This window comes from Camelus dromedarius, chromosome 22 (genome assembly GCF_036321535.1).
Source record: "Camelus dromedarius isolate mCamDro1 chromosome 22, mCamDro1.pat, whole genome shotgun sequence".
In the NCBI taxonomy this organism is placed as follows: domain Eukaryota; kingdom Metazoa; phylum Chordata; class Mammalia; order Artiodactyla; family Camelidae; genus Camelus; species Camelus dromedarius.
In genome coordinates, this window is record NC_087457.1 from 30,730,990 (window position 1) to 30,755,394 (window position 24,405).

The 24,405-nt window shown below is 38.6% G+C and overlaps 1 long non-coding RNA gene across 3 annotated transcripts; it reads left to right on the forward strand.

Moving 5' to 3' along the window:
• The first annotated feature begins 1,718 nt into the window (after positions 1–1,718).
• On the forward strand, positions 1,719–14,610 carry LOC105084420 (uncharacterized). 3 transcript variants are annotated; one of them, XR_010377372.1, is made up of 4 exons: positions 1,719–2,069; positions 2,322–2,473; positions 5,832–5,984; positions 10,986–11,388. It is a non-coding gene; the product is annotated as an uncharacterized LOC105084420 (long non-coding RNA). The 3 variants fall into 3 exon arrangements; XR_836692.3 differs by lacking the exons at positions 5,832–5,984; positions 10,986–11,388 and adding an exon at positions 14,141–14,610; XR_010377371.1 differs by lacking the exons at positions 5,832–5,984; positions 10,986–11,388 and having other exon boundaries at positions 2,322–4,896.
• The last annotated feature ends 9,795 nt before the right edge of the window (positions 14,611–24,405 follow it).

Below are 24,405 nucleotides of genomic sequence, written 5' to 3' on the forward strand. Positions count from 1 at the left end.
TGAAAAGGTATTAGTAAACGTTTTTTTTTTTCAGTCACAAGTCAATATTTATTTTGAAAATTGCAACGAACTCCTTTTTTTGCATTTTGAAAGATTTTTGTCCTTGAGTAAACACATGGTGTAGTCACATCAGAATCCACAAAATACAAACACTCTGAGAGTAAAGTTGTATTTTTCTAGCTGATAACAAAAACGAAGTAGCTTTTGCTTCAACAGTGTTCTACTGCCAGGTACCTCAGGGTAAGTGACTTTTTTTTTTTTTTAACACCAAAAGGGGAAGAAAATAAGTTGATACACAGTTTGGTTGCTGTCTTTCTGTGTGAAAGCTCAGAGAAACAAAGAGAACAATGTCATTGTTTTATGATTTTTAACTCTGCTGGGAAGCTTCTCTAGTAAGTTTCCACTGCAGGGGATGCATTTGATGAAAATCTTAAAAGCGACTGAGTGATATAAACTGTTGACTTTCATCCTTCCCTATCATGAGCCCCTTATTCTTTGAAGGATCTTTACCTGGGAAGCTTTCAACTTCCATTGTCATGCGAAGCCTCTATATCCAAAGATAAAACAAAATTAACTTTTCAAGGACATGGTGGTCTGGAAAGAGGAAAGTTATTGAGGAACTAAACATAAATTCAAAAATTGAATCAGTTCCCCCACTGAATTTAAGTTTTGTGAATAACCCGTGTCCTCCCTTGTATCTATAGAGGCTGTATGTGAGACTCTACCCCCCAAAATTCTGCAAATCAGATCATCTGCCTCATTTCTTCCTTGGATTCCTTATCTATTCATTTTTACATCAGTTAACATGCAATGTAATGAATTCTGAAAGCCAGTTAGAGGCACCACAGATTTTCTACAAATATCTTAACTTTAAGTGCTTTATCCTGTGCATAGTATAACTACTGTTTTCATCTCAGCAAATATAAATTTCTTCTAGAGAGTATTTCCTCTTTTCAAAAAATGTTAAAGTCTAGCACTACTCAACATTCACACATAGTGTAAAGTCAACTGAAAATTAATCTCTTCAATTGACTGAGTTTGTTAGAAACAGGTAAAACTTGAACACCAGCCTCTCCACTCACCTGTAATTACACACACACACATTTAATCCCTCACATGTTAATTACAGACGAGGCTGAGGAAATGTGGGTTGTTCTACTGCTAATGGCAGATACAACTATTAATCTGCGAAGAAGAACGTTAATAGTAACGTAAAGCAAAAAGTAAGCCAAGTCTTCAGGCTCTTTCATGTATTTATTCTGCCTCTATTTATAAACTGTCAACTCTGTAAAATGCTTTATAATTACATTCACCTAGTAACCTATTTCCACTTCATTTCATTCTGTCCCTTGGAGTTGACTGGTGCATTATTTTTTATCAAGTCTCAACCCTTTAACCTACTAATGAGATGCCTTAACGGACTGTTAATTGAGTGATAGCCATTCTTCATCCCTCTAATTGCTTCAGTGTTAGCAGAGATGGAAATTAAAATTATTCACTCCAGAGCCTTAATTTCTATTATTATATCATTTTATATTCGTATTGATTGATTGGAGTCCTTCCTGGGCAGCCATGTCTGAGTCCAGTCCCCACATGTTCCTTCTCTTTCCACAAGCATGGTTAATTTTATATGTGAATTTGACTGGGCCCCAGGATACCCAGATATTGGGTTAAACATTAATTCTGGGTGTTTCAGTGAGGATCTTTCTGGATAAGACTAACATTGGAGTCAGTAGACAGAGTAAAGCAAACTGAGCTCAGTGTGGTGGTTTCATCCAATCAGCCTGAATGGAATAAAAAAAGCTGACTCCTTTTGGATTTGTAAAAGGGGAACTAACGCCTCCTGCCTGACTGTTGAGCTGGGATGTTGGTCTTTTCCAGCCCTCAGATTCCGACCAGAACATCAGCTCTTCTTGTGTGCAGAGGCTGTCAGGTCTCAGGCTAGAATTTACACCACCTGCTCTCCCAGTTCTCAGGCCTTCGGACTCGGACTAGAATTACACATCTCCTCTCCTGGGACTCCAGTTTATTGACTGCAGATCTTGGGACTTCTCAGCTTTCATAATCATGTGAGCCAACTCCTTATAATAATCTTGACAGATCCACAGATTGACAGATCCACAGACAGACAGAATCTGTTTCATTGGAAAACCTTGACCAATACAGAGAATAAAGGGAGAAAGTTATAAATACCTCCTATGTGCTCATGAAAGTTGTAGAAAAATAGGCCTTTAGAAACTACCAATATTTTCTTAGTTGCTCTTAAGTATATAACACCCCTTCTTTATCTTTTCTCCCTTTTCTCTACTGCTTTTGTACAGGATCTTCAATTTTAACCCTACAGTATATGCTGCAGCTTAAAGATGGCAGGGAAGAATGGATATCACCCAGAAATGGATGTAGGGACTGCTGAGATCTTGGATTATCCATCTGCATAGAGGATATTTGTCCATATGAGGAAGAGTTGCAGTTGGTGAGCTAAGAGCATTTTTCTGTTGCGTCTGTTATTGTTTTGTTGAAATTTAAGAATGGGAAGCAGGGCATGTGTGGTTACTGACTGGACCAAGAGCCTGGCAAAAATATGAACTGGCTCATTCAACACCGATCCCAGTGCCCTGCTGGCACCCCTTCCAGTACTGCTGGAGCTCAGCATCAAAACAACATGCCTCTCCCAGACTGTCTTCCATCGACTGCACTTCATGCAACTTAGTGTATGCCAGTCAAATAACTCACTCAAGATTCTGATGGGAAGGTGATTTATGTGAGCTGGAATCTGTCGTGGGACATTCTGGATTCAATAGACAGATGTCCTATTGGGCAGCTTCCTGATTTGGGCAGATGTAACTTGCTTTTGAAGCCAGGAGGAAGTGGCAGATTCTTGGTGGTGGCAGAGACAGCAGCTTCCACCGACAGCCACTGTGATGGGGAAAGCACAGCTCAAAACTTCAGTTTTCTTAAAGCTTCAAGAGCCATGTAGCGCTTAGATTTTTTCTGCTTTTTACCTTTACAGTTGGTGTAGTACTCAGGTGTAGATAAACAGCAAGTTGCTTTATAATAGTACTCTGATTTCTTGTTACTATGTCTCCTTTTTGATAATTTACTTGAACAGGTAATCAATATGACTAAGACATTTTTAATGTCCAAATTTCTCTAAATCAAAAGTATAAGGTGTAGAATTCAGGAGAGAGATTAGGATTAGTGGAATAGCAGAAAGAAATGGTTAAAGTTAGGAGAGTGGCTATAAAAGCCAAGAGAAGGCTACACAGCTAGGAAAGATGGGTGGAATTTTTCGAATAACAGGGAGAAAATTAATAGTAACAGATAAAGAAGTCAGAGACAGGAGGACTATCAAACACTGTGTCAAGAAAGCCAGGGTGATTGATTTCTGCAAAAGGGATGAGGGGCCTTAGTGTTAGCTGTCAAGGGCTTATCAAGGAGGATGCGAACTGGAAAAGGACCGTTGTTTATGTTACGCAATCATGTGACCTTCAGGTTTGTCAAGCCGTTGTTAGACTTACGGTAGAAGGGAAATTGTTGAGGGTTAATGAATGACAGGATAAAGCAGAATTTGAATATTTGAGGGTGGAAAAATGTTCTCTTTCCAAAAATTTTGTTAATTTAAAAGGCACATCAGAAGCCAGTTTTCTGAGGAAACAGCATGACCAAAGGAAAAGTTGTATTAAAAAAAATTTTTTTTAATTAGAATCTAGTCAGTTACAATATGTCAATTTCTGGTGTACAGCACAATGTCCCAGTTATGCATATACATACATATGTTTGCTTTCATACTCTTCTTCGTTACAGGTTGTTACAAGATATTGCATATAGTTCCCTGTGTCTATTTTGTTTTATAGACAAAGCGAAGAGGCTAGTGGGGAGGGAGAAATTGATGATGAAATAGAAAGAGAGTATAATTAATAAAGAAGGGTTCAGAAATAATAGGGAAGAAATAGGATGAGAAGCTGGGGTTATGCCAATCATCTAATCAGAGACAAGAGGAATAATTATTTCTTCTAACAAAAATTATTTATTGGTTAAATTAATGTTTTTAACCTAGACAGTAAATCTCTCACGATGAAGTTTCTCTACTCTCTCTGTTCGTAAAAAAAAAAAAAAAAAAAAATACAGAAGCATAATTTTGTTGTTACCGTGATGTTCGGAGATCGTGCTTTACCATTCACATTCTGGGAAAACAAGAGTTCATTGCCACCCTACTCACAATTCAGAACAGCTCTGCACCTTTTTGAAACACAGAATTGAAAGATGTTGCAGCTAGAATGGACCTTGTAAGAGAATGTTGAATTCTTTGCTCCTCATTTAAATTAAGGTTTTAAAAAAAGGTCAGGCACAAGATAAGCACAGGAATTCTAACTGACACACAACCAGGAAGAAAAAAAAAAGTGTTGTCTCTTCCAAATACACTTCAGAGAGAGTTCGCACAAAGCATGTGGTTTAAGGAGACTTGTCTAAGTCCACACAACTTAAGTTCATTGGCAACAAAATCTCAATTATGTGCGTTTGATAGAACTGACCTGGGTGAAACAGAGTATACCTGCATACCTCAGGGCCAAATGAAATCATAACACCCTTGTCTTACAACACTGTTTCCCTCTTTTTATCTTGAATGGTATGAGTTGATTATCCATATTGAATTCAATGAGCACTTTTCTCATCATTCTTTTACCCATCCTCATGGTTTAGTTTTAAATGAATGATTTAAAACATAATATAGTTTCTCAAAAGGGTAAAAATACTCTGTGAATCATACTTTGGGGACCTTGAAGACAAAGAAGCCATTCTGTTTGAGTTTCTCTGAGAACTGTTCCAAAAACCATAGTCTTAACAAAATTCTATATGGCAAACCCACAAATCAGAGCAGGTACAACCACCACAAACCACACACAAACATAAATGGTGGGAATGGCAGTCTGGAGCATGCAATCTTGCCACCATGGAGTTGCAGAAGAATGCACCTTGGACCTGGAGCACTTCCTTACTGAGAGATAAGGAACCCACACAACCTGCGCTGGGTTTATCACCTTGTGTGGGATTATCGTTCCTTGTTTCAGGCCAGTGTGGGCTCTTGTGTTCTGCTTAAGCCTGTGTGTAATATGGCACCTGGCAGCCCCAGTGCCTTGTCTGTCCTCTCTGGGGAGGTGAAGGGATTCTTCCCCATTGTGGCATGAGAGGCGTGTATGTGGGTGAATCACCTGGTGTCGCTGTGGGAAGAGACCTGCTGGCCGTGGGGGACGAGTGCCCACTATTAAGGCTGATCTTGTGCCATCTCTTCTCTATGAAAGTAAACCATTGCCCCATCCAGTGCTTGTCTGTGTTGTGCTTTCCTTGGTGATTTCCATACCAAGATACAAGTCAGAGGGGTTGGATTTCAGTTCCTGCTGGCTTGTATAGTAATGATCTCAGCTATTCTACAAGAAGTTGGAGCCACCCCACCTCCCCTTTGGACTGATAGTTGGTGCTTGAGACTCTGCTTAACAAGAAACAGATTCAGAGAAAAGAGAGTCAGTCTCCAGTACAAGAATACATCTGTCTGGCACCTTCAAGTAACCAGAGGTCTTCATATATTTCAAAGAGAGACAATGGACTTCAGGCTCTCCATTAATGGAAATGCATTATATTTAACATTTATAGGCTTAAAAAATGTACATCATCACAAAGATTGACAGGCTCTAAGATGGTCCCCAAGGAACCCTATTTCCTGGTATTCATGCCCTTATGTAAATTATCTCCCCTTGAGTGTAGCCTGGACCTAGTGATTTGCTTTTGGTGAGTGGAATACAGTAAAAGTATTGGAATCTCATTTCCTTCCATAGTGGCGGTTCCCATTTTGGCGGCTTTTTTCACTCTTCCTTCACTTGGAGGGAAGCCAGTCTCCATGCTAGTGACGCATGAAGAGGCCCACATGGAATGGAACCATCTCCATCCAAAAGCCTGTGAGGACCAGAGACATGACCATAGTCACAGGGGTGAGTTTAGAAGCCAGTCCTCCTCCATCAAGACCTGAGGTGTCTGTAGCCTCCACTAACAGTTTAGTTGCAGCCTCATGAGATGTCCTTGTCGGAGACACACAGCCACACCAGGTTTCAGATTTCTGACCCACTGGAATCTATCAAAGAATGATTTTTGTTTAAACCTGCTAGGTTCGGGGGAAATGTGTCACACAACAATAGATGGCTCATAAAGCCTTGAAATTTCTAATGTTAGATCTGTCCTTGCAATAAGTAAGGCATTTCATTTATTTTTAAACAGTTATTTGAATCCAGGCACTACTCTAAGTACTATATGAGTATTAACTCATTTAAGCCTTATAACAAACCTATGAATTAGATTCTGTTGTAGTTTTTTTTTTTGTAGATTAAGAGGCAAACATCATAAGTATTAAACCACTTTTCCAATGTTCAGCCCTTTGAGAGGTGACATTTATTCCACACTTTAACCCTTATGCTGTGCTACCTCTACAAGACAGTAAATGTTTGTTATTTTCAATGTTATTTAGACAGAAACCTCCCCACAAATACATTTCCTACAAGTGAAATATTCTAGTCAAATAAGTAATTCATGCGTTCCTTAAGCCAAGAACTCTATCTATATGTCCAGTTTTTACCAAAGCACCTACCCCATGGCGTATGTTCAGCCAATATTGGTTAAAAAATATTGACTTAGGGGATGAGACAGCAGTAGGGTCATGCAGAGAATTCATCCTATATGACATGAAATATCCCAGAGCTCATTTACTCCCTATAATTATTTCAACCCAGTCTCTAAAAGGAAGTCCAACCATGCCTTTCCATACGTACATTTGCTAGCTGTTTCTCTTTACTTCCATTTTGTACCAGTTGGAAGGAAAGGTTTATTAGCTGGTCAATGACAAAGTAATACACAAACACTGGAGGTAACTTGGGGACACTGGAAGCTCGCCAGGGTGGGCTTACTATACTGTTAGTAGTCATGCAATATCACGTCTCCTGTTTGCTTCTTTAAAGCTAAGTGAATTGGTCCTGGATGAAGACTTATGAAATTGTTTTACAGTTAATACCCAGAATTACTGTCAAGTAGAGTGAGCATTACATGGACATGCATAAATTATTAGTTTATCTCTGAGACAAGTTTCCCCACTTATAAATATTTGTTTTCTAAAAATTAATACATATGAATTTGGCTATGATAAAATACAAAGGAAAGAAGAAAAAACTCAGTAGTGAAAAGTTCAGGGAGAAAACACAATGAAGCAAGAAGCCAAGAAGCCTATGAGCTTAAAATAGTTCAAGAGAAAAGCTGCCCTATTGTTGGGGTCTGTGTCCCTACGGTAAAGGTACCTGCTCTGTTTGGACTGAAAAGGGACTTGGTCCACAGAATTAAAGGAGCTCATTTGTGATTCCCTAGGAAAAGCTGCAGATAGGCCTTCTTTATTTCTCAGACAAAGGGGGCAATTTCACCAAACAGACTAGGGAGCAGAGAAACCAGGAGAGGAATGACACCACATTCTCCCATCCCATTCCACATGGTACCATCTGCACACACGGGCATTGGAATTCTGTTTCCCTTACTAGGAAAGGCTCAGAGATAAGTTCAAAAATGGCTCTCAAATCAACTGAAAAAGAACAACCCCATGTTCCGTTTCACAACATTAAAGAAATACTGGAGAAAAATATAGAAATGGATTGTGTATTAATGCTAACATAATTACCAGTCTATTTTGTGACTAGAAACATGTGACTATTTTTATTATTGTGAACTTAACAGAGTGAAATATTTCAAAAGGGCTTTATTAGAATATATTTTCACACTCCATCTTTCCTGCTATATTTTTTGGAAACATGTTTAAAGCCTTTATTATCTGATTTTTACTAAAATACAATTTAGAGGTCACACATATGCATTGTTTCACCCTAGTAATAAGCCCCCAAAGTGGAAGAGAATATATAGCAAAAAACTGAAGGGAGGGGTTCAGCTGTTAATAGAAGAAATTCTGTGCTTCAGAAGTAAATGCTGAATTTAGTTGTTAAATACTTTGTTTCTTGTCAATAAAAGCATTCCTTCACTAGAGCAGTATTGTAAATAACTAATATTTGCCAGTCTTATAAGTTCTGAAGTGCTTTCATGTCTCCTTTAATCCTTACAAAAGCCATGTGAGAGGTGTGAATGACAACTGTCTATTTGATGAGACAAGAAGCTCAAAAAGCAAAGTGGCTTGTCTGTGAATTCCACGTTTTCAATTTCATATCTCATTGCTGTGTCTCATTTTGTGCTGCCGATAATTCTAGAGCCAAGGGATATCCCAGGCTCAGGGAGACTAAAACCAAGGTAGTTAGTCACTAATAGTATATCTTTTTCTTAAAATAGGTATTCCTGATACTGAATTTGCATAAAGCTGCTATCACATGCAAAATATGACCAAGAGGTACAAAGGGAGAATAATTACATTGACTTCAATGCATATGACAAATGTGTGTCTAAGTAGCAGAGGAAACATGTTTAAAAGAAATGGGAAAATGCCAGTAGATAAAGACAGAATTATGTGACCACATTCAGAAATAAAGGCTTTTATTGCTATTTTCTGTTTCCAGATATTGAGAGGGGAAAAGTGGAAATGCATTTTAGTAATTTATTTTCAAACAAACAAATAGGACGACTTGGGAACTCATGGTAAAAATACACCTGTGAAAAACGATAGAACATGTTGATAAAATATCCTATACAATAGAACTACATTAAAAGGAAAACACAGACTGTTTGGTTTTCTCTTTCACCAGTGAGAAACTGGTAGGAGCACGCTTCTAAACAAGATTTCAACCGTGTTTATTTTAAGCCTTCGAAATACTAGAATGCTAAGATCTTAAAGAAATTTTAAAAAATCCTGGCAAAGCCACATGAAAGGTGCAGAAAGAATACCGTAGTGTTAAAAGAAAGCAAATTAAATGAGTCACTTTAGTCTTGACCTAAATTCAACAACAGGTCCAGTTATCTGACTCTGGGAAAAATCTATTCCACAACTGCTTGCAAAAGCTACGGGGCATCGTGATTTATAGTAACAGCTCTGAACAAATGAAAGCCCCACGTTTTTACAGCTGAGTAGAATTGGGCTTGGACAATAGGGAACCTGAAACTCATTTGGATTCACACTGTGTTTCAAAAACACATCCCTAGGACCCCGTACAGTCACTCCCGGCCTTAACCGGCAGCCAGAACCAAACTCTCCAAACTCTCACTGACCAGACTGCATGCTTCAAATCTCAGGGGTTGCCTACTTGTACAAGCTATCTCTGCTTTGTCCTGGGACACCTGAAGGAGACCTGGAGGCAGAGAATCACTGTCATCCGAGTTGGATATCATAAAAGCATGAATTAAAGTTTCGCTGCCCATCTGTGACATTCCATCCTGACTCACTCTGTTTCTAAACTGATTACAGATGGGTTTTTCCCAATAGACCAAATATAATTCAGGAAGAACAGCCATCAATGAACATTCATGCCTTGTGCACAGATAAGAGAATGACAATCATTGTCGCTTTGTAACAGGAGGAGATGAAAATCTGCAGGTGCTGAATTTCAGGAGCTTTAGTATGTATCTTTTCCATATTATCTGAATTATATTTCAGGATGTCTGAGGGCCTCCAAAGCTTGGCCTCAAGTATCCTATTAGATTGAAGCAGGTGTTCTTCCTCGCTAATAGGGGAAAAGACTCTCTAATAGCTAGGTCAACCTCACAATTCTATTCTTACACTTTTCTTGATCCATAATATCTATTTATTCCTGAAACTCGCAGGCCCAGATTGAGCCACACTGCTGTAAAAAAGAGACAAAGGAAAGAATAGCCAACTTCTGTCCCTTTACCAGGAGGAGTTACAACAGAATTTAATAGGAACACAACTGGAGACGGGGCAGCCCCTACTGATAAAAGGCAGGTCTGAGGCTCTGTAGGGAGAGGCTTCTAAGCTCCCACATGACACAGAAGGGTATCAAAGTTTCTAGGCTGGATTCAGGAAATCCAGTTAACATTACCTTTTAGCCTGAACACATGGTTTGAATACAATAGATGGTCTTCATTTTTCTGTTACAAAGTCGTATGGTATTTTGGGATTTGACCCAGCTTTGCAGAAAATTCAAACTTTTCCCATTAAAGTAAATGATAGGTTTTTTGTTGTTGTTATCAGTACAGGTTCACTTTTCTCAAATTTCTTAAACATTTCATTCCCAAAATTACGCTACATAAGTAATGTTTTCTTTCATCTTTTTTTCTTTATTATCAGAAAACCCTTCTAATTTTATCCTCATCTTAGAGCAGCAGAAGTTACTATTTCATGAAAATATAAGCTATCATGGTGATTGCAGCCTAAGCCTTGGAAATTTCTAGTTACAGAAAGATTATCTTATAATAAAAACAAGTCTGAGAATGATGGATACTGAGGATGATATAATATTGATATCCAAAAGTCTTTGCTCCAAAGTTTTTGCTCTTTTGGCCTCCTCAGAAATCCTCCAATTTAAGCTGTACACGACATTTTTTATGCATTATTTTTATATTTCTGGAACCAACTAATCCATGAATTGCCTATACAGGCAGAGCAAATGGAGTTATAATCAATTACCACATGGGGCAAGTGATAAGCCTGTGCAGACCTGTCAACGGTACTCTGCTCCTTTTCAGGGAACGTTTCCCTCTAAATCACACAGTTGAAGGCCTGGATGCCTTACATCTCTATCCTTTGGCAGAGAAACCTAAAGCCACTAAAGGATGAGGGTACACTCTGGCTAATGATAACATTTCCCTATTGTCTAAAGAGCATGTACAGGTCACCACTTTTCAGGAACTAATGCTTAATGTAGTTCGTTCTTTTTTTTGTTTTCATACGGAAACTACTATGAGATTTTATTTTAGTGTTTTACTTTTACTCTAAGTTGAACCACTATAGATTTTAAACAAGAAAATATACCATGTGAACTTTATTTCATCCTGTCTGTTACAAGGTTTTGAGACAGCCTGGGACCTGAGACCTGGGATCCAGGTGCAGGCTTACACCTGGACAAACATCTCCTCCAGCAACAGAATACGAAGAAACTATAAAGGACTGAAAATAGCTGCATTCAAGCACTGTTGGGGCAAATTCTGAACAACAAGATACAAAAAGACCAAAAACCCAACAGCTACTTTTGAGGTTTCAGGAGCAAAAACAGGGGTCTGGGCATGAGCCCTGCACACAGCACCACCAAGGGGGTGAGAAGACCACCTAAGCCATCCCTCCAGCTCTGTCCACCCTTACCCCATTTGAGGAACCAGACTGCCCTCCTTGGAGAGTGAGGAAGGCACCTGTTTCTTGTTTTCATTCCCTCCCGCGGTAGCACGAGTCCCAGTAAAGCCTTGCCTGAATTTCTTGTCTTGCCTCTTGTCAATTTCTATTGATTATGGTGTCCAAGAACCCTGGTCAGTAACAGTTTTAACTTGGAGACAAAAATCCCCTTACTTCCCTTTATATATATATAATTTTTTTGGTAAAATATATCATTTTCTAAAAACATCTCATATTTGCTGCCTTCATGGTCCTGTCATTCTTTCTACTTAGATTGCTCATCCCCCATCTTTACCCATTACATGTCTTTCAAGAGCCCCATTCATCTGCTAGCTCTTCAACAATTGCCCCAAACAGACAGAATATCCCTCTCCTTTGGACTCTTGTAGCATTTAAGAATTCTCAAGTCAGTCTGTTTATTAGAATCAGCATACAATCTGAATGAGAAAACAGAAAGAACGAAAAAAACCAAAAGTGCCACATCAAAGAAGAGGCTGAAGCAGGCAGAGTAGGACACCAAAGGAAATCCATAACATCGCAGGAAATAACACCCTGAATCTACTGCTCTCAAGCAATGAATTAATAGTATAATGGAATCCAAGTAACCAATGAAGGCAAAACAAAAGGCAAACCAGTAGGAAAACATTCACACAAAAATCCACCTGATCTCAATGGTGTTCATACATGGTTTCATAACTTGAAAACCAAAGTGAACCCATACCCTTGGCTAAACTATTACACATGGCAGGCTTAGATTTTTAAAAAGACAGTTCAGTTATACAAAAATGCATGATACAGGTCAAACAGCACAAAATGAGCTAGATGCCTAACACTGTCAGGAGAGAAGTCTTGCAGAGGAGAAATGGATTTGAATTATTTGGAATAACAACCAAGTCAAAAGTCAGCCCATCCGTAGTTTCCCGAGATGAACCTATTTCTGCTGATACTCCATTGTGCTGTGCAGTTATCATTAATGAGTAATTTATTCAGATACAATTATTTGCTCTATTATAATATCCTTCTTTAGTGCTAATCCAAGATGTTCTTCATTTATCATAAATTCTATTGTTTTGTGATTTCAGAGTTATTTCAGGCATGGGGCTGCGTAAAATAATTACAAAGGGCTTTTACCTTAGCACAAGTCAAAATCAGATTTTTTATAGACCAGTACTTTGACTTTCTCTCCATTTATAGCGGATTTTCTTTCTTTTAATTTTTCTCTCCCCAACCCCATACCCTGCAGTAACAAAGCTGGAAATTCCCCTCCAGGTCGATGCAAAAATTTTTTTCGGACATTTGTCAGTTCTACACCTTCAAGCTGAACCTGCTTGGCTGAGAACACTAGTTTCTAGTTTCCTTTCCCATTCCCCAAACTTGTCATGCCCTTAAGTTGTGCTCCAAGGTAGCTGCCTCATCCTTCTTGCATTGAGGTAAGCGCAACAAGAACAAAAAGAGGAACATAATAGAGGAACATAACTGTCCAATTAGATGTTATCAAAGTCCAATTTGGGGGAACAGAGTATATTCTGTGACCTAATTCTTAAGAGGTCAATTGGGAGAAAAACATTGTATTTTCTGCTAAATGCAACCACTTGCAAAATCATGTATGTTGGCTCTGCAAAAGTCCTTCCTTTAAAAATAGCTCTCTGTAGAATTTAGCAGTTAAAAAAAAACTGTAATATCAAACAGATTTCTCACTTTAGGCTCTGTTATTTTGTTACATTTTATGATTATACAAATTTGGGCTAGGTGTCAATGGCAATTGAAGTCTTGCATTTTACAGATGCTTCCAGGAGAAAGGAGACTATGATTATAAAGTATTTACTTACAGAATGTGGAAATTCCATCCAAGTCCCTAGTACACACTAAATAAACTTTATGTTAAAGCTCTGGGGTCAGCAGAGAGAAAAGAAATAGCATTTATTGAGTTGTTACAGGTGCTGAGCCCGAGGCTTTAGGTGTGTCATGCAGGTTTCAGCCCTTGATCCTCTCACCCCAGAAGGAAGAAGTCACGGTCACTGAACAGAGGTCCGGAGATCGATTGCCGAGGTCATCCAGCTACTCACTGACAGTGTTGAGTCTGATGGCTCCAGAGTCTGTCTGATTTCCACCACAAAAATGCTGTTCTATTTATTAAAGTGGAGGATGAAAAAAGATAAGCTTTGGATACAAAAGGGCAAGAACAATTTTTCTTGGCAAAATTTATTTTGGCTTAAAACCCCACGTATCTTCCCAGACCTAAATCAAATACTGCCTCCTCCTCCATTCTCTTCCCTTTCTTTGAGTCACTAGGCAGAAGTGATCTCTCCTCCCTAACACATTCCAGATATTTTTCCATCTGACTGAATCACTAATCTATCATATTCACAGAATGGTGCTGAACACCTGGAGTCCCTTCTTAGGGTTGCAGGCTTCTCCCACCTGTGTCTTTAGTTCAATGGTCATAATGCCAACTGATCAAACATCCAGGATCAAATGTCCCCTGGCCAGCCCTCAGAGGGAGTAAGAGCCCACGGTTATTGGTCATGTCTCTACACATCCTAGGCCTCTGTGGGTGGGAAACTGGGATTTGAGGGCCACTGGATTTCCCCCAAACATGTCCCCTCCCTCTCTTTTCCCTCTATTTCCCCTTCTTCCTAAATTCCCTCAGACCTGTAACCAGCTTTCTCTGTCTTTTTTCCTTTCAAACCACGCATTATAACTTTGAAATTTTAAAAAAAAGTCCTTAATCCTTTCTCCCTCCAAAAATTGGAAGTTTGCTCAAGGTAATAAGGATAATAATTCAATAAATCTTATAGATAGTTAAGTTTCTGTGTTTCTAAATCTGTTCCCTAGGTCATCATAATTACACAGGCCAACTGCCAGACAGATCTGTGGAGCCAGAGAACGCGGGGAGCCCGGGAGCCCACTCCAGGGGATGAGCCCAGGGCCGGCCGTGGGGTTGGAGCAGGAACAGAGGCCCAGGAAGTCTAGACAGCTGGGGCCTCAAACAGCCTGGCAGTTTCTCTTTTTGATAGGGGACAGAAAGGAAGTGGACAAATCGGACCTATGTCAGAAGTGACCTGGATGGTGAAGACCAGGGGTGTGGACAGCTCTTCTCAGCAGACCAGAGTATAAGCAAAGACTAAGGCTCAGATCTGACCTCTCCGGCGCCCCCACCAAAACCCCATCACTCAAACATTCCCAGAACATACACTCAATCCTTGGATGGAAGGAAGGAGGACACTCCAAATTGACTGAGTGCATCTGCTCAGGAAAAAGAACTGGCTCAAAGTATATGCAACTTCTGTTCAATAGAAAAATAAAAACCCATATTACATGTATTGAGTTATGAATTAATCCTCAGAACAAGCTATTGTTTTTATTGCCAATTTACCATGTGTAAACAGAGACATTTTACAGAATAGGAACCAAAGTCAAATAACATGCCTAAAATCACACAGCAAATAAGTGGCAAAGTTAGGATTTGACTCAGATAGAGTTATTATTATTATTATTATTATTATTATTATTATTATTATTATTATTATTCATTAGCATCACGAACAACATCAACTACTTAACTGCCATCTTTTGGAAGTATTAATTTATAGTGCTGTTTACCAAACATTGACAATATATTCCTCGTTCATAAAACTAAAAAAAAAAAAAATCTATAATAAGAAGTAAGGTCATGGAAACACTAAAACAATTGGCTGATGAGGTCTGTTTCCCCCCAAATAAAGTAATTTAATTAGAAGCACATTCATGTGTCATGGAGCATTTGCTAGAAAATTTGGCAGCCAATAAAAATGCGTAATACTGATATATTCAGTAGTATTTCATAGTAACTACAATCTGTCGGTTTTACTTTTTTAATAAATATAAAAAGAAAGTAATGTACTAATCTTTATTACAACCTCTCAACCATCCACATAAGACTATATTTAAAAATATTCTTTTAGGACAAGAAACTGACATTCTTTAACTAAAGCTCTATTTTTCAGATCAAGATAATTTTACTCTTGTCATTGACCATCTCTTTTTCAGAAAGAAAAGAAGTAAGGTCCAGCTTTAGAAAGTCCTGCATTTGCTTTCAAATTTATACTAAAGAAACTGCCTACATCCAAATGGAAATGAAATTTTTTTCTGAATCATTGGTATCGTTAGCAAGATTAGAACTAACCAGAATGAAAAAAAAAAATCTGCACCTCAAAACCACAGCTAAGACAAATCCAAAGCATGTTTTGTTGTCACCAAATTGAGCTGGAATTGCCTTAATTGCAGAAGAACCTGAAATTTCAATTAACCTTATATATTTTTAACCTCTCACTTTCCATTTTCTCTTCCTTAACCTTTCCATGGTTAATGATGCAAAAGAATCCTATTTCTGACACAAACTAAAATATAAATCTGCAAGAATTTCATTAAAAACCAATTGGTTGAGCTGTGGATTTGGTCATCATTTAAGTCATATGCATCAAACAGGATGGGTACTGCACCTCAGTAACTATAAACCCAGTCCCCTATTACGGGGCCTTGATTTCCTGATGAAGAGAAGGAGGGAGGAAAAGAGAACCAGAAGGAGAAACCTAGCTAACAAAAAACCAGCCACAAGCTAATAAAAAAATCTGTTTGAACTATTATACAAATGGAATATTGAAGGTTTGCAACATACATTCTAAAAAATATTCAATCATCACAAAATAAAGCAAAGAGAAAATACACTAAGCTCTTAAACACACAGGACTTTTCCGAAATGGAATTTGAATGAGTTTAGATGGTCTTTCTCCTGTTTTAACTGAACACTTAGAAAATGTTCACCACGTGTGAGGTTCTTTACTAGGTGTCATGATAATACTAGTCCTTAAGTAGTTCACAGTCTTCCTTAATAAGCATTCCTTTTTTTTCCAGAATAATACCAAAAAGAATTTATTTTTTGAATTAGCTAACAAAATATCAAAAAGGTAACTTGGTTGTTCCAAATCCTTTTGTTCATAAGTCCATAAAGGATTTCAGCTGTCATTGCATTTCTGTCAGTAATCCTCTGAAATGACCTTCTTTTGAATGCGTGCTATTTTACTTCTAGTTTCTCTTTTGTAACTTTTCCCTCAAATAAACAAATATTATCTGAATTCAAAGTGTGTTGATTGATGAAAAGCCATTAACACTGGTTAACAGAATTAGAGAAATTGCATGGGTGTATTAGTCAACTTTTTCTCTCTACACGTTTCTGTGGCTTGATTTGCTATTGTGTGTATATTACTTTTGTAATTTAAGGGGGAAAAAGCATCTAACGGAGGAAAAACAGAGAATCTGGGGAGGCGGGTAATCATTTTTTTGTTCATTGTTGTTCATGTGTCACAGAATTCACATTTTGTGTTTCAGAATCATTCTCATTGAAAAAGGATTCTGCCCACATACGCTTAGGACATCTTTGATTTTTTTTCTCACCATTTTTCAATTTAAAAAGAAAAATGATTGTTCCCACTGTTTTGTCATCATATCGTCTACGTTCTTACTAGCACTTATTTCCCTCTAGTAAATCCCTTTCTGCTTAAAATAGCCAGATGGGTGTCTGTTCACTAACCCAAAGCAAAATTTCTCACTCTGCTTTTCATTCTTTCTACGTCTTGGTTTTAGAGTTTCTCCTAGGTTCGGTCAGCCCTCTCACTCTCTTAGCAGATTCTCTCCAAGCCTTAGAAGAGTAGCATAAAATATGGAGTGCTCAGTTCTTGCCATCGAATGACAAGTTCAGACTTCAGCTCTTCTCACAGGCTGTGCAACCCTAAGCGCTCTCATTCAAGTTCTAATGCAGGAGGAAGATTTGCAGCATTTGCCGTGGAGCTGGGATGTAGCCATCATGGACCACTTAGTGAGTGACCGGAACTTCAGACCCAAATCAGGGGGATGTAGATGGGCAGAAGGTTAAGTCCACTGTAAGCAAATGCCTCCCACTGGATCCGGAAGGGAGAGGAGCAATGCTTTCACATCAGAAGATGAAAAGGAGACACATGAATGAAGAGAAAGAATGTGACTGGCTTTCAGCATATAGCACAGGGATTACCCCCAGTACCTTCCTCCTAAGAGACGTGGTGGATCCCACCCCTTCAACAGAGAGACATGTAGCACAGAATCCTTACCATGGAGTCAGCCAACTCACTTGCAAGTCCAACCAGATGGTCTGTATCTCAGGCAGGAAGTAAAACAGAAGAACATAGCAACACAGTTAAGCAAATAAAAGCAACAGTCTCCATGACTATTTCCAGTAGGAAAGTCCAAGGCTGCAAATAGAACAACAAAAGCCTTCCGAATAAAGAATTCCATAAGCCACAAGGACCTAGTGTAGCAATTCTTGATTCCAGAATCTTGATTTATCCTTTTATTCACCCAAAATACACAAATCAGAGAAATAGTACCCAGCATTTTAGTGAATGGGACAGACACAGCGTCCATCTTCATGAAGCTGCCAGTCTTGTGAGGAAGACCAACAACAAACAGGAAAGAAAGAAAATAATTCCACATAAATGCTACAAATGTATCAGGTAAAGAAACAGGGAGTGGTTAACTAGGTTGGCCAAGGAAAATGTTTTAGTGAAGTTAACATTTTGAACAGAGATTTAAATGTGTGGAAGACTAGATCCTTCAAAGAGCTGAGGGAAGAGTGAACCATGTTTGGAGACAGAAATGATCTTTGGATGTTCAGAAAATATCAAGAAGGCAATGTGGGGGTGGGGCGTGGCAGGAGGAGGGAACCTGGAGAAGGAGTTTTCAATCTCAGGTGAACACTGGAACTTTCCAGGGAACTGTAAAATGCCACGTGCCCAGGTAAGTTAGTATTTTCACAATTTCCAGGTGATTCTCACTGTGCAATCAAGATTGAGAATCTAGAGCTTTCTTGACCAAAAAAGATTTTGGTCTAAGTGTAAAGGGAAGTTTTATTATGTTTTCTTTTTTTCTTCTTTTAACAGTGGAATGTCATTATCTAGTTTATATTTGCAGAAAACCAATTCTATTTGCAACAGGGACAGTAGACTATAGAAACAGGTCAAAAGCAGGAACGCCTGTGTGGACTCAGAAATGCCCATGGGTGGGCTGCTCCAGATAAGAGAGAATGGTGTGGAACAGAGGGGCAAGGGAAGTGGTTAAGTGCTTGCATTTGGAAGATTTTATTAAGAGCCAGTAGGACTTGCTGATGACGGACTGGAGATGAGTTTGAGGAAAGAAAACCAAGGATAAACCCCAGGTGTCGTGTCTGAGCAACGGGAGGGAGACATCGCTCACTGAGTCGGGTTTCAGGGTCTTCTAAACTTTGGGCTAGATTAATTTTGAGCCCGAGACCAAACAAAATAAGTTTCCAACTCATTATGCTTCATCAAAGGCAACACCTAAGCATGTGTAGACATGATTCACACTGTCTTTCCCCCCTCTGCCTGCAGGAAAAGGTCCTGAGACCCATGGCAGAACTGGTATCTCTCTCTCAGCGATCAGAGCTGCAGTGACAAAGCAGTTTTGCATACTTCTTAGGTTTTTTTTTTTTGGTAGGGAAGGGTTGGAAATTGCTGCAGGTAATTTTGGAGATATTCTGAACTGTTTGTATTACATTTTCTGAGGCAGACAATTTGGGCTGAGAGGGTGGCCTTATGGTAAGTTATTTTTTTTACAGTCTCTGCCAATGGCATAATCCTGGTAAATCCTCATTCTTAAGTCTTATTGGAGACCAACTCATGGGGTATCTCTACAACTTGGTTTTGCTCTCTTGGTAAGATGGAGACTTCATTGGGGCGATAAAGTACCATATCCAATGAGTAAGGAAACAGAATTCCCAAACAAAGAGACTTTAAGCGGATGATTTTCTAATGCTAGTTAATCTCCCTTTAGGGAGATGTGCAGATATCTGTGATAAGGAGAAAGGTACCTTATTTGGCATACTTTGCTTAACAGCAAGGAGTCACATGATAGAAATAAGTGCTCAAGTCTACCAGAGAACATATACAGGCATGTATGTAGCAGCTAGCCCCAAGCTGGGCACAATGCAATCATTTTATACTACAACAAGTAAATAAATAGTAGAACAGTGCATTACCAATGAAAAAGAAATAACTATGGCTCCATGCAATGATGTAGCTGAATCTCACAGACACAGTGTTGAGGAAAAAAAAAAAAAGCCAGATGCAAAAGGATACAAACTGTATGGTTTCATTTTTATAAAGTTCAAGAACAGGCAAACTATTCTACAGGGATAGAGGTTACCGTAGGGCTTATGTTTGGAAGGAGATGAAAATGGACCAAGGACAGCTGTTGGAAATGTTCTCTACCTTGACCTAGGTGGTGGTGCATGGGTGTATTTCCATATGTAAAATTTCACTTATACATATATATTTGTGCACTTCTACGTATATACATGATATATGTAAATATCATCTATAGAATATAGTTATACAGATACAGTATAAATAAATTGAAAACAATAATAGTGGTCATGAGAAACAAAGTTCTCATTAGAAGAAAAACTACTTACAAAGCAAGAGCTGGAAGTTCTGGTGCCACAAACAGATTTTTCTGACAATATCTCATCATGGACAAACATGAACAATGAAATCCAAATATCCCATGCAACAACATTTAGGCCCAGGAGTGATATTCCGGTTATTTTGCTTGATGCATCAGCACTAGTTCATCAGAATGGATCCATGGACTATCTGGAAGCCTTCAGCTCCAGTGCTCGGACTGTGTACCCTGCCCATCTGCTCTGCCTTTTATGACCATAACAAAAGACTCCATCGAAGAAGATGCAATTCACACCCAGAAACGAAAACTTCCTACACTTAGCAATATGTAGTTCTGCATAACAAACCATGAAGTTTGTATAGTGGGTTCACATGCGAGTAGACAGACTCCAGGGTATGCAGTCTGAGCCACCCTGCCGTGCTCCTGGCGCACCAAGACACCGGGAATAAGCATCTGAGTCGCCTCGTTAATAACCGTGGCCTTTGCTTGCACTTACTCAAAATGTATTTGTTAGGCGTGAATCTGCATCAACGAACATGCATGAAAGGTTTGCTCTTCTAATTAAGTTCTGGCTTCGCTGATAGCGTTCTTCAGCTCTGCAGGTCCAGCCTGAGTCCTGCATGTCTGTAATTTCTCAAAGGGACTGCGTTATTCTGGGTAGAATGATGGGAGGGTTGGGCTTTTACAATCACTCTGATAGGAAGGGTCACCTACAGCTCTTCCACTGGGCAGACTCAAGGGCACGACACTTCCTGTTTGTCACATCAGACAATCTCTTCCACTCTGGGAACGGATACCATTTAATTACTTCATGCCCAATACCGTATATGTCTTACCCGTATTCATGGAATGAGTTTTTAAGGTCATCTATTCCATCCCTAAGTCTTCCGAAATTACTACATTTACTTCCCGTCTGATAAATGAGAATGTTTATAACCATCAGCCCAAAGAGGATCATTTCTATTCTAAAATCTAATATCTAATAACCCTCATTGTCAAGAAACGTCTCACGTTTAAATAACCTAATCCTTTAGGCTTCATCTTAACCAGTTTCCTTCCATTTATCCTCAATAGTCATTGACCTCGAAATGTCACCAAACCTGTAAAAACAGATGAAGAACCTTGGAAGATGGGATAAAACTTTATAGTGTTCTAGAATAAATTGTTGAACTGATGGGAACTTTTTTTAAAAGTTTGTTAAGATCAAACAAATTATATAGATATGAGATTATAACTTGACAGAACATAGGTCACAGTGTTGCAAATCCACACCTTTGTGTTTTTAAAAAATAAGCAAGAATGATGAAGAAATGACTCTTTATGCTCCTCAGAGCCCTACTTTACCTGTAGTGTAGGTCTCACAACTAAGAATGGCCTAGAAAATGTGGTGAGTTTAGATAATAGTACTATGATGGTTAGAAGGTTAGTAATTACATAGATCAGCACTTCAAAGATGAATGAATGAAAGGAATTTTAGTGACCCTGTTAACACTTAAAAGGTGCTGTGATGAGCAGGACTGAGTGAGTCTGTGTGGCTTAAGTTGATTTCATATAATTCTGGAAAGATTTACTTATGTCTAAACCAGTTCTGCCTTTCTGTGAGCAAAATCCATTTCCTCTTGTCCCATCTCCAGGGTATATAAGGTCGTGGAAACTGCCCTTTGTTGTTCAGGAATTGTTTTTAAAGTACTTGAGTACCATTTAGGTAACCTTCCTCAAATCAAAGCCACTTCTCTGACCTCCAGTACCCACGTTAGTAGCTAAGTGGTTCTGCTGCCTTTTGCTCGAGCCTTTGCTCGATCATCTTCCAAAGGACCCTCCGCAGATTCTTTGCAAAATATAAAAGGCTTTGACTTAAGGGAAAGTAACTGGGGAATTATTAATCTAGCATATTTAATATATTCTAAGCATAATCACTTCTTTGGTTGGTTGTTTAAGGGGAAAAGAGTACACACATGTGTACATTACGTGTTTGTGCATTTTGAATCCTGCTTGTTTATCAGATATTGTTATATAATATGTTATAACGCAATATGATACTTTGGAAGCAGTATCATTTACCATAGAAGGATGTGGTTTCTGTAATCAGGCATTATGAGTTTGTATCCTGGCTGTGTCCCTTATTAGCGATAAGAATTTGAGCAAGTTATTAATTTGACCTCTCTGGGTCTCATTTCCTCATCCATACAGTGTGGATAATGATAGTACTGAGAGGATTGAATAAATTAACACAGGAAATGTTTAGAACAGTGCTGGGCTCACAGGAAGTACACAACAAATGGTAGCTGTTCATCATCACGGTCATTTTTGTGTGAATATCGGAACCTACTGACATATTTAGGCACCACTGGGTATCACAGCTCCCGGTACATTCCCTAACTGGAAACCAAACTCGCACCCCAGGCAGGACAAACTAAAAACACCACAAATTCCTTCCCTGTTGTAGAAGGTCTGACTCCACAACCTGTCCCTTCACAGAAACACCAGATTCACTTGGGTAATTTCACCATTCCCCACTTTCCTGATATTTCACAATATAACACAGGGATTACATCAATATCCATTATCATTTCAAGTATTTTTAAACATTCACTAATTCAGGAGATTCCCCACGCATCTCCCATTTTTCAAAAGAAATAATTCTCACAAAAGTGAACAGCCGAGGTCACAGAAAATTCATTTCCCTTACACTCTTCCCACCCAGTCTATCACATCTTGTTGTAAAGAAGAGATACTTGCCGTCCCTGAAGGGTTTTGGGGCAACCTGGTGACATCAGTAAAATTAATTTTCTAAGTCACATCGTGAAACCTCTAACACCAAGTGGTAGCAACTTTCAGTTTTTCATTTGTCTACACTTCATGGTATAAAAGCATGTACTAAAATTACTTTTTTTAAAGAATGCAAAATTGAAAATAACAAAAAGGGAATTAGTCTAAAATTAAACAACCGTGCACAGTTCAAGTCTGAAAATAAAATAAGAGGTGCAGTGTGAGTTTCAAATCCTTATAAATTTAGAATTTTTGTAAACTTTGTTTTCTCCTGCTGTTTCTCGTCTCATGATTTCTATGACCTCAAGGCCCGCCTTTCATGCTCCAGGGAGGTACTTCAATTGCTACTATCAGCCCCATTCAGTCCTGGGATTGGGATATAGGGTGTGGGCACCTGTAAAATTTAAGGGATGGATTTCTTTATTTTGTATTCAAAGTATTAGTGTGGTTTTTAAAGTATATTTTCCTAAGAAATTACTAATAAATATATAATCCCAATACCAAGTCTAAAAAATCCTTCCTCTGTAAATTCTCTTACCCCAACAAACATATGCAAAAGGATTATAAATGAATTATAACCATATACTCATTGGTTTATTTGCAACCTCTCAGATACTTGGAAACAAGCTCTGAACTTAAACCCCTATTATTAAAATTAAAAGTATTTCTTAAGGATGTCTGCATTTAGAATCAAAAGGAAAATAAACCACCAAACCTGAACATACTCTGTGGCGGTTAATTTTAGGTGTCAACTTGACTGGACCCCGGGATGCCCAGATGCTGGTCAAACATTTCTGGATGTGTTGGGGAGGGTGTGTCTCGAAAAGATTAGCACCTGAAGAGAAGAGACCAAGAGATCGACCCTCACCTTAACATCCAATCCCTTGAGGGTCCAATGGAACTCTGTCTTCTGGAGCTAGGAAGTCCATCCTCTTCTGCCCTCTGACCTCAGAGCTCCTGGTTATTAGGCCTTCAGGCTAGGACTGCATTACACCACTGACTTTTCTGGTTCTCCAGCCTGTGGGCAGATTGTGGGACTTCTCAGCCTCATGAGCCAATGAGCCAATTTCTATAATAAATCTCTCCTATCTACCTATTTATCTATATCCTACTGGTTATGTTTCTCTGGAGAACTCTGACCAGGACATCTACATTGGAAGTTTTCATGACTGTGCTTATCTGTGTTTTTTGGTTTCCCACATACTCCCCCAAGATTTTCTCTAAACACACTTTGAAAAGATAATCATGAAAACCATCTTTACTGAATAATTTCTCTACACATACATTCACTTTTTGTGTGTTAAAATTAGAAAATGCAGCTCCCAGAAGGAAGTTCCATCTAGAGATAAAAGGTTAATTTTTCCAGTCAGGAGCCACAGAAGAGAATAAAGCAAATTTATTTTAAAGAAAAAGGAAGCTATTTTATTTCAACGTTAATCAAATTATCTGACAGCTAACATCCATTAATATATACCATAACTCCATTCTTCTCAGTAATGAATATATCCCAGTGTTATTTGCTTAAGAAAAAGTAATCTATAGAACATACACTAAGACACTGCAATAAGTTAGAATAAAAGTCTGTTCCTCTGAAGATGTTAAAAATTAAGTTCATACTTTCAGATAGTTATACATGGAAATGCCTGAAGACACTGAAGTAGCCTAATTTTTCGAGGTCGTTTTCTTCCTGAGGACTCTGTGATTAACCACACATATAAAAAGTCAAGGCAGCATTTTAAGATCCCTCTCTTTAAAACATTTTTTATTGAGGAAGGGGTGTACTTGAGTACAGCAATGACTATTGTGAAGAATTGTGTTGCTTTGTAATATTTCACATACAC